Source organism: Pecten maximus, chromosome 2 (assembly GCF_902652985.1).
Source record: "Pecten maximus chromosome 2, xPecMax1.1, whole genome shotgun sequence".
NCBI classification, from domain to species: domain Eukaryota; kingdom Metazoa; phylum Mollusca; class Bivalvia; order Pectinida; family Pectinidae; genus Pecten; species Pecten maximus.
This window is the reverse complement of record NC_047016.1, coordinates 28,280,774-28,296,982: the sequence shown is the minus strand read 5'-3', so window position 1 is coordinate 28,296,982 and position 16,209 is coordinate 28,280,774. Positions and strand designations below refer to the sequence as shown.

At 34.9% G+C, this 16,209-nt stretch overlaps 1 protein-coding gene across 1 annotated transcript in view; it reads left to right on the top strand.

Annotated features, from left to right (window-relative positions):
* The window catches only part of LOC117321719 (G-protein-signaling modulator 2-like), a 109,406-nt gene that overhangs the window by 41,519 nt on the left and 51,678 nt on the right, over window positions 1-16,209 (top strand). The window lies entirely within an intron of this gene.

Genomic DNA, 16,209 nt, shown 5'->3' with positions numbered 1-16,209 from the left:
AATGTATTTTCCTCGTTCACAATCGGAAAATTCCGTTCGGAATTCTCGATACAATTGCACTCGGAACACTCGGGATTTATCCAGTTCCCCCATTTTCTTTTCTTCGCAAATCCCGCTGAGGTGTGAAATGTAATCAGGTGTGAAATATACAACGCTTACCTGTGTTCAGATTTACTTTAGCCTATATTGATTCAAATAGTATTAGGTATGCATGGTCGATTTTAAGCAAACGCGATGAGTGGTAAGTTCACCATGCCGTGACTAATTAGAAGTCTACTGACCAGTGTTTTCTTTTGTTCATTTGTCATCGATTGAAGCCACAAGCGACGGTGAAGTCATAAAATCAGCCTTCACAATGGCAGAGACCTATTTGTGTGCATAATTTTAAAACATGTTTGGATTTTAAAAGTTACTTAGTATTTAAAGCTTTTGTTTAAAATCAAATATACTAAACCTAGTACGCTGTCTTAGCCGATATTTTCGATTTAACTCCACGTGATATCGCAAATTTACAAGGCCAATACTTAGATCTAGATTTTATTTCACATGCACAGATTGGAATAAAACAATTACCTATTTTATAAACTTAGTGTAAATATATAACACGTGTTGCCTGTAACTGTATAGGATATAACACACTTGGAAAGTACGAGGGTGTGTTTTGGATCCGACTACAAGTAGCCTATGTACGATAACTTGTAAATCCTGCAATTGAGCTTGAAATTTTCGCCGTCATCTTAAATTCGCCCTTTCATCAAAGGGCGAAAATGGCGAAAATTAAACGGGGGCGAAAATTACCAGGTATACAGTATTTCATAAATAATCAATAAATTAAATCTAATACCATCTGTTTCAGTTAGATGAAACCCAAAATGTTTCCAAATATGTTATTTAAATGAAACAGGCAGTTCTTTCTATTCTAAATAGTCACTTGATGAAAGTGTTTACGCCGCCATACTGGTTGTGGGCGATACTAATTACCGCACAGAAAACCGGAAACCGCCTGATCTTGACAGTGGGCATATCATGATCATGATGCGATAAAAAATACTGTGAACCGAACCGTGCCATTGACATCGCGATTAGCGTCCCACGGATTATACCATATTGCAGCACTAGTTCAATATGATGTTATACTCTGATGATGTGTGTACCTTTATTTAAGAGGGACTCGTACTTGATGCCATCATAACTGCTGAAATGAATGTGACACTTTATTGCCTTAGTAACGGTATGACCAGCTGAAGGTCGAACAGGTTGCCAGCAGTGATCACAGTAAACAGACAAATTATTCTCATGCCAGCATCTTGGATGTGTATAATTTTCTGTCCCGCATTCAACTGTTTTATGCAATCAATTGATTTTTTTCTGAAATCACAGTCTCAAAGGATTTGTCTATTAATGATCATTCTTCCCATTAGATATGAAGATAGACCTGAGGAGTAAAGGCCACAGTATTTCTATAAATGCCAGTAGAGGTTTGGTAATAACATAGCGGATTCTTACAGAAGTTTGCAAACAAAATTTGTTTCATACCCCGATGAAACAAAAAAAATGACATCAACACTTATAATTAATTGATGAAAATGATTTTCTAATTTAAAACATGTTTTATGTACAATTTTACTGGTTTTAAATGGGATTCTTTTCTCAAAACAATACGCAACGTCAATTGTCGTATTGTGACGTCACATTTTTCGCGCCATTCTCGGAATTTCTTTCATAGAAGAATGAAAAGAATTTTTCGACCAATCACATTTGAGTATTTACCATGAAAACAAAGAAAAATTAATTATAATACAATGATTAAGTAGGTGCACTAGTACTGGATATTTTATTACTGTTTTATAATGCAGCTTTTGTCGTGTTGAGCCTAGTAATAAGTATAACGGCTCTAATTAGTAAATGAACTTGACTGACATTGATATGGTATGGGCATGATATAGAACAAATAACATTTAATGACCGGCGAGAGCAACGGTGAAAGTCACAAGTACATTAGTCATTTAAAAGATGGATTCTCACTTATTGTTGATAAAATGTTTGCATTATGGAAGTGCAATGCTGTAACCAAAATCATGAAATCACTGAGAAGTTACATAGCACCAGTACTAGCATTGTAAACCAAGTGAATCGTCATAGGTAGTCGACATTATAAAATTGTAGTCCTACAACTTTCATCTTAAGTTATGTCTTTATTGTGTGATTAACTGATGACCAACTTAGAAAGAGCCAGCAGTCAGAGGGTGACACATATCAGTTCTGTACATATTGACTGCATGAAGGCTGGACGAGTTAGGAAACAGTGGAAATACAATTGTTATATGTAATCATCTTCTGTATCAACACAAAGAAACAGCATATATATATAGTGCTGATATGCACTAAGTTTAGTCTATACTTGATAATGGTATGGTCTACAGTAATACAACTATCTCATGCATGCAGACATCATATACATACAACTCAATTTCTTTATCATTTTAACACACAAGAAGAATAGAAAAATCAAGATATTATGTTTAAAAAGCACATGGCATCATTGCATTTATGACGGTTTTTATGGTATATTTCATAAAAATCAATCTTCATGTGAGAGGAAAAACCTGATGAAGGTTGGAAATAATTTGTTTTTATGAGAGCATGCTATTAATGCTGGTGGATTCTTTATATCCATAGATTGATGCATATAAACTTGTTTTTCCCTGCAAGTCACGTGTGGAATGTTATTGGCTGTGTGTAAAGGTAGAGCCGCTGTACCACGTCAGGCAATGCACGGATATCACTTGATTTGTAATAAGTAAAGAGTGTATTGCTGCCAGAGGTGGGATTAATCTAGAGTTAATCCTGCTGCTACAGAAAAGTTGGACCAGCCTGTCAATACATACAGGTTTGGATAGAGGAGGAAATCTGAAAGATTTATTGGGAAATACATTTCCTGTCTCTGCACTGCCAATTGTGTGTTTTAAACGTAGCAGTGAATGAGTCGCGCACCAGTCCCATTCTTTCTATCCTGCCACTGATTTGGTTATGTGGTATATGTGGCTGCAGTGTCATCACCTTCTCACAGAAATAACAGATGCGACCAGCTATGGTTGTGATAATCACTAACCTCTTTGACACCTTCAGTCTGTAGATTATAGCCCCTAACTACACAATGATGCAATCCATCTAATGAGTGACTGGATATGGCAGGGCGTTCAAAATATCTTCAAATAATTTTGTATACTGACAATACTTTAATTAATAAACTCATTGTTACGTATCATATTTTTTTCTTCACAGATCATAATCAGATAGTACGGATAATACCTCCTAATTAATGTTGGTTTAAAAAAAAAAAATTAATTTGAGACATTTTTACACAACAAAGGGCCACATGCCTTGAAGTATTTTTTGAAAATCTTATATTGAGAATTTTTGTTCTTATTTATTGGAAGAGGTTATGGAAATCCGTTTTTTGGTGATTTTGACCTCTGTGTATTAAAATTTCTATGCATCTTCAAATTTTTGGAGGATTAAATTTGTATCTATGTAAATTGAGGTTTCATACAGAAAATACTACATGAAGAGGTATAGTTGGTGATAACTGGCACCAAACACAAAATTCACAGCATTTAAAAAAAAAATATATGAAAATCTTTTTGGATGTTAAATTGTTGTTCCATTCAATACCCACAACTGATTATGGAGGATGTTAATACTTTGTCACTTTTTCTGTTCATGTCTTCCTTGGACCTTAAATAAAATACTTCAATGTGGAATATATGATTTATTGAAACTTTGTATAAACATGGTTTTTTGCCCATGCCATAAAATTGGGGGTTATATAGTGTTGTCCGATGATGTCCATCCCTTCCTGTCCGTCCTGATTCAATTTCAACACCCAGATAGCAGCTTCAATCTTTGACAGATTTCCATCAAACTTTATACAAAGGTCAAGCATGATACTTCTTACGTTTTTGTGTTTCAGGATTCGGACTTGTCAAGGTCAAGAAGGTCACTTGCTAAATATAGAAAATCATTAACTGTCTCAGTTTTAACACTTAATATAATAAGATTAGTTGAATATGAGTATACTTCTGAAATTGGCATGTTTCAGGGTTCCAAGGTCAAAACCAAGGTCACTGCACAGTTGCTAAATATAGAAAATCATCAACTGTTTCCATTTTAACACCCAAGTATAACAACTTTCTTTCCTAAATTTTTATCAAATTTTAAACATAGGTCAAGTATGAGTATACTTCAGATATTGTTGCGTTTCAGGGATCTAAGGTCAAAGCCAAGGTCACTTGCTGAATATAGAATGTTATCAACTTTCAGTTTTAAAACCTAACCACTACATTCTTTCATAGAATTTCATCAATTTATACAAAGGTTGATAATGAGTATACTTCCCAACATTGTAGTGTTTCAGGGTTGCTATAGGGCAAGGTCACTGTTGCTACATATAGAAAATCATCAGTCATCATGCGAGCATCTTCATATTTCTAAATAGACTTTGATGGAAGTTAATACACAAAACACAGCAACAAAAAAAGTCTGAACATTAGGTTTTGTGCTTCAGAGTTCAAGGTCAAAGTCACTTAAATTTAAATAGGTCAAGGTCACACATGAAGTTGAACAATAAATCATTACAATGATTACTAAACTATCTTAAGCACTGATTTTATTCCATTTTAGTTACTAGAATCAAGGTAGAATATTCATGGAACAAAATTTCTTGAATAACTCCCTGTAGAACAATCTAATCCTTTCATCTTTCTTATTTTCTTTTATAACTTTCAGGGAACTTTCCATAAACCTTTCTTTAAAAACTAAAACCAGTCATTAACTTCTGCTTTTTCAAATTCTGTAATAACTTTGTAGAATGACCTCAAATCCAATTTTTCTAATATTTCTTTATTAACTCTTCATATAATATACCTTTTACTCTTAAAGTCATATAGTCATCAATATTCACATGAAAAATATATAACCAGTTTTCAGGGAAATCACTCATTGATTCGACTTAATATCATAATGATAACAATTTAATAAATTGCCTGCCCATTTTCAATATACAAGAACCACATTTATTGCTTAATTTTCAAGGTAAAAGAAAATTTCATATTTTTTCATGGCACATTTTATAGTTATATCTATTGAAATGGATGATGTTTTTGTGGTGATATATCATAGATTATATTTATTTTTAAATTCTGATGTAGTCTTTTGTACTATAGCCCTGATTATATATATATGCTAATAAGAGTTTCCTTAGATTACCAAGTAAGGGAAAACTTGGAAGACCATGCATGATTTAGACGTTTTGTTTTACAGTCGAAAAACTACATTAAATATGTAGATATGTTAGTTTTCTTGTATAATTGAGTGTCACTTTCTTCTGGTGCTATAGTGGCGGTAGAAGTCTCCATCTGCTAACACTCTGCTTGTGACACAACTAACAGCACATTTTTGGTCCCCGTTTCTGAAAATCAATGCCAACAGGCACCACCACACTCTGTATGTAGCTAGGTACAGCACACCAAGTGGGGCATGATTCGCCTGGCTAGAACAGCTCCCATTCTTCTCAAGCCTGACTCAGACATTTTGTCAGAATGTTAACATAGACATTGGTTATGGCCAGGCTGGCAGGCAATCCTTGAGCTGAGAAACAGCTACCCGGACACATTAGTGTAATGTAAATGAGGATAAAATTGGGGAAAGGGATGCATCTACATTCCAACATATTTAATTGAAGTCTATGTGCTTTATTGGCATCGACGACGACACAAGACCAAAGGGACGATGAGGACTGCCCACCTGATTGGATTATACACGGTGTAGCGATATCTTAACACATCTATGGCTTAGTAGGTAAGACTCAACAGTTGGTAGGTGTTGCAGTGCTGATGTACAGAGGTGTCTTGTCCGTTTTACCAGCAACAGCAAAGACATAATCTAAGTTAAGATTGTCACCTCGGTCACATTCATGTCTCCACTGTAGGTGATGTTTTCTGTGCTGGCTCCATATACATCCCCCTAATCACATGTCATTAACTGGGACTGCAGGTCAATTCCTGTATTTAACACCTTGAATTGTGATTATTTGTACATGATGTATTGTGATCTGAGTTAGTATTCTTACTGCTGGTATTGCAAGGGGGGGGGGGGGGTTGTTGTTGTTGTTTACTTTATAGACAGACTTTAATGGTTACCAAGGTACATGTATAAGGTCTCGAGTGCTGTTCCAGTTTAATGGTGTTATTTATACATACTGATTTAATGGATCAGTCTGTATCCGAGTACTGTTAATACTTTTAGGCATGCTCTAGGTGAGTTAATGGCTTATAAATTAAGTATAGTCTTTTCGAATTGAGTTATGGTTTTAAGTAAAGTCTGTATTGGGTTATGATTTTAAGAATAGCCTGTTTTAATTTAGTTATGCTTTTTAAAGTTAAGTCTGTATTGAGTGAATGAATATGCAATGTCCAAAAGTTAATTGTTTTCGGTATGGTCTAGACAAAGGTAATTGTTTGAGGTATGGTATGGACAAAGTTAATTGTTTTAGGTATGGTCTAGACAAAGTTAATTTTTAGGTATGGTATGGACAAAGGTAATTATTTTGGGTATGTTATGGACAAAGTTAATTGTTTTAGGTATGGAAAAAGTTAGTTGTTTTAGGTATGGTAGCGACAAAGTTAATTGTTTTAGATATGGTATGGACAAAGTTAGTTGTTTTAGGTATGGTATGGACAAAGTTAATTATACCCCCCGCAAGGAAGTTGGGGGGGGGGGGGGGGTATTCTGGAATCACCTTGTCCGTCCGCTTGTCCATCTGTAACAGAGTTATGCCCCTTTTTCATACAAAATGTGTCATAATTTTGTCCGGCTATGCATTCACTTAGTTTTTGATAGATTTTCTTAAAACTTTATACAGAGTTGAAGGATCGCATGAAGTTGTGTCTCCAGTAACGGCTTTTTCCGAAAAAAAAACCTTTTTACAGAGTTATGCCCCTTTAAGTAAAAAATGGTTACTAGCTTGTCCGGCTTATATAATGCATTTGCTTTGTTTTCAATGGATTTTCTTGAAACTTTTAACACAGTTGAAGGACTGAATGCACTTGTGCCTCCAGTAAATGTTTTTCCGTAAAAATGCTTTTTACATAGTTATGCCCCTTTATTTGAAAAATGGTTATAGTTTTGTCTAGTTATGTATTTCCTCAGTTTTCACAAAATTGGTGTACAGTTAAAAGACCATATGGTGTTGTGATTTTCCCCAAGTAGTTCTTTTAAACAAATTATGCCACTTTAGCCCTTTTTAACAGAGTTATGCCCCTTTTTCATACAAAATGTGTCATAATTTTGTCAGGCTATGCATTCACTTAGTTTTTGATGGATTTTCTTGAAACTTTATACAGAGTTGAAGGATCGCATGAAGTTGTGTCTCCAGTAACGGCTTCTTCCGAAAAAACTCTTTTTACAGAATTATGCCCCTTTATGTAAAAAATGGTTACTAGCTTGTCCGGCTATGCATTTGCTTTGTTTTCAATGGATTTTACTAAAATTTGGTATGTAGTTAGAGGACCCTATGAGGCTAAGCTCTATGCAAAGATTTTGCCTAATTTCCAGTTCTAATAGAGTTATTAAGTTCCATTTTCGGTTGAATACAAACATAAAATTAATATAAACAAACAATGCAAATCTCCCTTGACTCTTACTTGAACAGGAAGTTATAGAAAACTTAATGACTATTTATTACCATTCATCTTTTGTCATGTTTGGACTCAATCAAATAAACCTGTTGAAAAAATTAAAAATTAAGTCACAACAAAAAAATCAGCCATCAACAAAGGTAGCGGTATAAGTATTTTATCACTCACTCTCAGCCATATGTAGGTAATCGCGATTGTCGGAATGTCCCGGTGGACAGTATCGCCTGAAATAAAGCTGGCAATGTCACTATGCCGACATGACATATCTGGAGAAAGACCATCTGTACCCTTATAAACAGTGTAGCTGACTAGCAGTATCATGTATGTATTCAGGTTCTCATACAACACAATATATAATAACAATTTACTTGATGCAGAAATACTTTTCTTACATGGTGACAGTATAATTTACTTGGTTTTAAAATTCCCTCCACAGTATGACATAATAAACATACAATATCATTTATATTTACAGCACTTTTAAATAAGAACAATGAAATTAAAAGATGAAAAGTTTTGACCCGATCCATAATAAAATTACTTTTTACAATAGATGTTTTTTCCTGCATGTGGACAATATTTCAAAGTCTCCTTTTTAAGTCAAAGGGTGTGAAAGTTTCCCATCTCTGGGAAGGGAGCATACGCTAGGTATGTTCCACCATTAATGCTCTTGGAAATATATTTAATTTTCAGTCTAAATTAATTTTTTGGTATAATATATGGTAACGGGTAGTTATATCTGAGTATCTAACTGGTAGTGCAGTTCATGTTTTGTTTTCCTGAGATGCAGTAGGGTTCATATCACAGGCACTTGAATAAAAAAAAGGGTAATTTTAGAATTATTACATGGCAGGGGTCTCTGTACTCTTGTAAGGACATGATGTACCCATACCCCTGCCATGTCATAACATTTTAAAATTAGCTTCTTTTTATGCAAGCGCCTGTGGTTTATTATAGTTTCTACCACAATACCCTGTGTTATTCAACTCTCAGACCATCAGTTAATCATTACAGCTGTTGATTAACAATCTGTTTATACCACACGTAATAAAACTCTGTACGCATTTTGATGGCTAACACGGTGAACTTTGACCCAAGCTGCAATTGTTATTGACGTCATCAATAATCTAATGACGTCACATCACCGGGTCCCGGACGTCACCGGTACACTTTATTTGCATACGCGAAATTATACTTGGCCACGTTTCCCTTTGATTCAAGCCGATATTATTGTGGTAGAAACAGGTCACACGACTCGAAATTGTTGGATATGGAATTTATTTCACACTCGTAAGTTATTTTTTAAAAGTTGCAAAAAACACTCGCTAAAGCTCGTGTCTTTTGTAACTTTTAAAAAACAACTTACTCGTGTGAAATAAATTCCATATCCAACAACCCACTCGTTGTGTAACCTCTATATAACATATACCCCAATCAGAATGCATAATGCAGTTTAGTACTGAAATATACAATTTGTCCTTTACAATATACACAGGTAATAATGAACATGTAGATTAAACCCACATCCATCTCACCTTGAATCTTTACCAAACACGTTGCTCCTTCATTTCTTTTGCAATTTCGATATGTAAAAACACTTTCAAAATTTATATATGGGGGATGTGTGATGAAAATTTTCATTTTTCAGGATTTCAAGGCCAAGGTCAACATTACATTACAATATAAAATCATCAACATCATTCTAGAAATTCAATTTTGTGACAAATTTTAATCAAACTAAATACAAAGGTCATGTATGAGAATTTTATGAGTTACCGGTAACTAAAATTCAGGGTTTTAATATAAGGCCAACTGACTTTTAGGTTTCCAAGGTCAAGGTTACCATTTCTATCTATAGACAATCATCCAGTTTACTGTTGAAAGATCATCTAGTACTTATGAGAAATTACTATGATCACCTTTCAGGATTCCAAGGTAAAGGGCGATAATTCCAGGACTTTTTCTCACTGGTTTGGGAAAGGGCTTTTTTGTCTCATTTTGGGAAGAATATTGTTGAATTCGGAAAGATTTTTTCACGTGTAAACTGCAAATTTTGGGAATTTGGCTTAAATATGAAATAATTTCTAGCTATTGGGAATCAGGGCCCATTAATGGCCCCAAAAAGCCCCCAGAAAAAGCCCTGAATTCCTAGATATGTTAGACATTTGATCCATTAACAATAATGTGACCTTCAACATTCATTTAGACTTTAAAATAACAGCCATGAAGCAAGGTAAATAAGCATATATCTCAGTCACTATTCAATGTTATTCTGGAAATTGAATCCTAGACACATATTGCTTGAAGTGTACCACCCAACAAAACTCAATCAAGTTAATAAAGAATCACCTAAGGTTAAAAGTCAAATTTTTTTTAGGTCACTGCTCAGTGACCTTTTCCAATCCGTCTTTGTCCATTGTCATCCTTCTGAGGTTACATTTACACATTTTTGGCTTCTCTAAAACTCCTGAGCCATTATATTGATAAAATTTTGAATAAACCTTTCTTGTCCAATGGTAAATCAAAATTTTAAAGTATATGGTCCTCATCACCCATGGGCCTGAGGGGTATTTACCCAGGTAAGGGCTAAAAAGGGTCAAATTCATGGAAATTTCAAAAGATCTTCTTTTCAAGACTCATGCATATATGTTAGAATCTGTTCATGGATGTGGAGTCTTTAAGTGTAAACTTCATGGAGCCTGCCTGTGTTTTCCATTTTCCATTGGGGGTCAAGAGACTTATGAGAAACTTTACAATAGTTTATATTAAGGAAAATCATATTTTTGAGCATAGTTCCCTTTGAAATGATGCAATGATTCAGGCTTGATTAGAATTATTAGTATATGATATTTGTTTGATGATGTACATGTGTACATATTCCTTGACTGACCCCTATATGGACTGATGGGTATGGCCAAAAATGACCAAATTTGACTGAAATTGTAAAAATCTTCTTATCCAGACCCAGATGTGGTAGAAACAAGTACTCTTCTTTGATGGAAGGTTCCTAAGGTGCTTTATCAAAATGATAAATTTCATGGAACCTTGGTTTCATATTTCCCTCTGGGGATCGAGGGACTAAACTTTATTGTTGTTTATATAGGAATTGTTCAGAATGACATTGTAAATACATAGAAGATAGTTACATGTTTATATTTAAGTCTCGGGTGATCGATGATGCCAATTTGGCTTTTTTTTTAGTCGTTTATTATTTATTATTTTGTCTATTTATTTATTTTTTATACTTTGGGTTACATGGTACTTTATGAAAAAAATTCAAGGTTCTCTGAGTCAAGTCGCTCGACCTTTAATATGTCCAAGTCACAAGAAATCATGAATAAGGTATAGATGCCATTCACCAGTCTGTTTGTGTATGGTGCCTGTGTCTTGTTCCAAGCTCATGCATTTTGGCAAACATTGTACATTTATCTCAAGTAATGAAGCAGGTTTGTGGGCTATGACCAACTTTGCTTGAGAAATTCCAAACATATTTGTTGTGGTGAAATTTGATATCCTTATCTGAAGAGAAAAAAATCATTTGATGTTAACAAAATTTTATATGATAAGGACAAGTCTCAGGATACTGAAAACAAGAGACCATCTAGCATTTATCTGATGTACATGCTAGTACAAATGCTGGGTGCCAATTTAAGGTCCCTCTGGGATCTCTTGTTTAAGTAGAAGCATTGGGTAATATTAAGTTAGCCGAAGGCTTACAGTTCTTGTTGAATTTTATTACTTTGATGTTAAGATATTAACAGTTTGTAAAAAAAAGACGAAAAAGAAAACTAATTATTAATCGACTGCATTGTTTGAAGGCAATTGCACTTTGTATGTCATCAGAAAAATTAGAAGAAACCTGTGAATACATGATTAAATGGATTAGAATGTCTTATGTTTCTAGTCGTTATCAGAAATTTGAATTATATAATTATTTTCTGAATGTTCTGAATCCAAATCTATTTCTGACGTCATGAAACCATTTTCAAACAAGCATGGATTCTCTGATAAGTTAATGAATTTAGTTGATAATATTTAATAGGATATGTCTGATTCTGAGTTTCAAACTAAGGGAAGATAAGCTCGGACAGCCATCTTTACACAAACTGAGGGGCTGGTAGTGATCAGTCTAGTTGCAGGGCCTATTCTGGGGCGGGGCCTATTCTGGGGCAGGGCCTATTCTGGGGCAGGGCCCAATAGGGGAAATTGAGATAATCATATTTTCTGTTGCACAGATTGGTAAAATAGGCAATTGACGTGTATCTAAATCTTTAATGGTTTAATGAAATGGAAGTGCTACTAGGCTCCCCTTCATTGTTGTATGTCAGGCCAACCTCCTGTGTTGACAAGTGTAATGAGATGTCCTAAACAGCCTCACAGGGTGACAGGATATCTTGATGAGGTAGATATTGATTACGGACAGATTTGATTAGTACCTATGTCATTGAGGTGTTACAGGATCTGATGGTATTGTCACCTAGGGTTGTGTACAGACTATTCAATGATACATCACTTAATGCTAACATCGCACACTGAGTGACCTTCAAGTACCTGGTACTTTGTATCAGTAACTAGATGGATGGTAACCTATTCACTTCCTTTTCTACCTTTCACAGATATCAGTTTTACTTTATACGACCTTTATATGACTTTGATGGGCTTGCCCAATATATATTATTTTGCCTACCTTTTCCAAAGGAGAAACATTGTGTGGTCCAGCCTGTTTTCAGGCTTCTTGAATGCATTTGTATGGAAGGACTTTTTACCTCACTCAGTGCCTTTCATAATACACTCGACTCAATCTTCAGATTATGATTAATTAATAGTCATGCAGAACAATTAACACTAGAATATAAAGAGAGAACAAATAGTCATAACCTTTGGTATATGTCATAATATAGTTATTAAGTTCACTAATCTGTAGACAATTTCTGGCTAGATATATTTAAGGATTGAATAATGTTATGTTGAGGTGTATGGGGGTATAAACCTCAATAGGTCTTGAGACAAATTTTATGAACTGCTTGCTTTCGCAGTTCATAAAATTTGTCTCAAGACCTATTGAGGTTTATACCCCCATACACCTCAACATAACTTTATTCAATCCTTATATTTATATTTTTTTTATATTTTGTACAATATTTTGTCTTTGACAAATAGGGACTTGTGCAAGTCTACCACAGAACTTACCGAAATGTACGTAATCACTCTTCGTTTACATATGGTTAATACTTTTAGGATTTCTTTCGTGAACAAACTTAATAGCGAATTAAAACAAATATTAATTTTAAAAGAATTTATTTCATATAAATATGATCACTTTTGAAAAGGAATGAAAAAAATATAGTCCAAGCTCGACAAATGTATTCCTACGCTGGACTTGATATAGTTCATTGAAAAATGACTCGAGTTAACTGTGGTAGGTTCATTGAGTCTGAATTGAGTGGAAATATAAATATATCCTGTTGATCAATACCACAGAATGTTCTGTCTTATGGACACTTTACAATTGTCATCATCTGCTGACTTAGATTTCACACATCATGTTCGTTTAATCAAAGATGCATGCACTGTACATTAAATGTTACTTACTGACAAACCTTCCTGGAATCGACAGGTGTCAGTACATCTGGTTCCTGCTGTTAAAACTAAATTACACTATTGCTAATTAGTATTATTAAGAGACAGATACACTTATGCTACAAGGACTGGTCAAGGGACAAGCCCTGCCCATGCATGAAGCTGTTGACATTCCCATCTCATAACCATATATATATATATATACTGTATACAATTGGAGGGCATGAGAATTCAAGAAAAAAAATCACACTATCTTAATGGCCCCAGCTGTGTCTGGCTCTCCTTTTAGAGGTTTTGATATTAACTAGTTTCCAGATCTAGATCTACAGGACAGAAAGAAGATTGGTGCTGGTCGATCCTGATGAGTGTTCCTGATGATCAAAGGTCAGATAAGGATGCTGCAGAAAAGGTGTATTGCATAGGTCACATCTGTACGTGTAAGCCATTTAAAATAGATACTTTACAGATCTTGGTCAGTCCATCCATGCTGTAAATTTCCTTATCATTTTTAGCTCACGAGTAATCGAGAGCTCAAATGCTGTCACCCCGGCGTCCGCGTCCGCATCCCACCCCAAAAATTGTAAGTTTTTGGAAAGCTTTTAACTCCATAAGTATACACCTCATGCCCTTTTAAATTGGTTTATTCATTCATTAAGGTCTAGGAGTGATGTTATGGCAAAATCATGCAGAAAAAAATTGTGATTATTTCGCATTTTACCATATTGTGGACTTAACTTTTTTGGCACCAAAACCCACTTTAAAGTGTTTGGAGTAAGTTTTTGGAAAGCTTGTAAGTCCAAAAGTATACACCTCATGCCCTTCTAATTTGGTTTATACATTTATTAGAGGTCTGTTAGTGATGTTATGGCAAAATCATGCAGAAAAAAATTGTGATGTTTTCGCATTTTACCATTTTGTGGACTTAACTTTTTTGCCACTTTTGGACTCACTTTAAAGTTTTGGGGGTGAGTCCAAAAGTATACACCTATCACCCTTCTAATTTGGTTTATACATTCATTAGAGATCCAGGAGTGATGCTGTGGCAAATCATGCAGAAAAAAAATTGGCATTTTGGCATTTTACCATTTAGTGGACTTACTTTTTTTGACACAAAAACTCACTTTAAAGATTTTGGGGGTTAGTTTTGAAAGGCTTGTAAGTCCACACCCTTCTTATTTGGTTTATACATCCATTAGAGGTCCAGGAGCGATATTATGTGACAAACAATTTCAAAATACATGCTTATACATACATAAAAAATTAATGCATACTGTGATTGCTGCCGCCGGTGAGCTTTCGCAATCATTGATTGCACTTGTTAAGTGTTATGTGCATCTAAGTAACTTTCCTGTGAGTATATTATACACTGCCATCTATAGGTTCCTTCACTTTGTAGACAATATTGTGATATTCAATAGACATAATTATAATATTGTGTTTTAATTCCGAAGGACCAAGGTGAGCTTATGCCATTAACCGTGGCCTCCATCGTCCGTCCGTCAACAATTGACTTCTTCTTCATAACTACTGATCAGAATTTGACCAAATTTGGTCAGAAGCATCCCTATGGGGTGGGGACTCAAAATTGTACAAATGGTGGGGCTGACCCCCCAGGGGTCTGAGGGGCGGGGCCAAAAGGGGTCAATTTGGCTCTGTTGATATAAACGACTTCTTCTCTGAAACCAAGCAAAGGATATTGCTCCTATTTGCCTGGTAACATCACTATGGGATGAGGATTCAAAATTGTACAAACAGTGGGGCTGACCCAATGGATATCACTCACATTTGTGTGGTAGCATCCCTATGGGTCGCGCCAAAAGTCAATTTCATTTCATGGATTAATGCACTTTGTGGCATTTTTAGTATTAAAATAAAACCAATGTACATGTACCCATATGCCTATGATATATATTGACATACAATGTAGCAATACCAGCAACAAATATACTCAAGCATCATTCTTTTTTCATATCTCATGAAACCAGGTTAGTGATATAGGCCCTCTGGGCCTCTTGTTTATTTTTTCTATCGTATTGATTTTTAGGTCATTTGACCCAAAGAGTAGGAATGGACCTCAAAATAGTCATTATGCTTCATCTGGGGGGCAAAAACTTTTAACATTTCAAACTTCTTCTCAAGTTTCACCAGTGAGATTCAACTCTTAACTTACCTGAACTAATTCTAAGATGGTCCTGACTAAGTGTTGTTATTTTGCGGGTTTGTGCAAAATCCAAGATGGCCACCATCTTGAAAAACATTTTAAAATTCTTCTCTAGTAGGAAAGTTAAGGTCCATGGGCCTCTTGTCTATGAATAGTCGATATGTGCAAATCCTAAAAAGCAAATTTTTTGGAATATAATTATAATTGGAATACATTTAGAAATTTTGTTATATTGAGAGCATATTTTCGCAGAAAAACAAAATGTTTGGATGGGATGAAAGTTCACAGAGTGTAATGTTATGGTGCATCTTTAGAACAAAGTAGCTCATATATCTTTGACCCTCCCTGAAATTTCATCAATGTGGTTTATTTTCATTAGAAAAATGCTATTTATTGTCACTGACAAAATGATAATCTTCAAGAAATTCAAGAAAGGATGTGATGCACTCATAATATTTCAACAAGTCAAAAGATTTTGTATACCACCTAGTTTTTTTGTCGCCTGCGAAAGCAGGAGACGTATTGGGATCACAATGTCGGTGTCCGAAAAAGAAGTTTCCATGGGACAACTCAACTTTCCTTGGGCTGATCAAACCCAAACTTAATACAGACCTTCCTTACCAAAAGTGCTTGCATTGCATGTAATTGATTTTCAGACCTAAAGGTCAAAGGTCAAGGTCACTGTTACTAAAAATAGAAATTAGTTTCCATGCCATATCTTAAATTTCCTTGGGCTAATCAAGCTCAAACTTCATACAGACCTTCCTTACC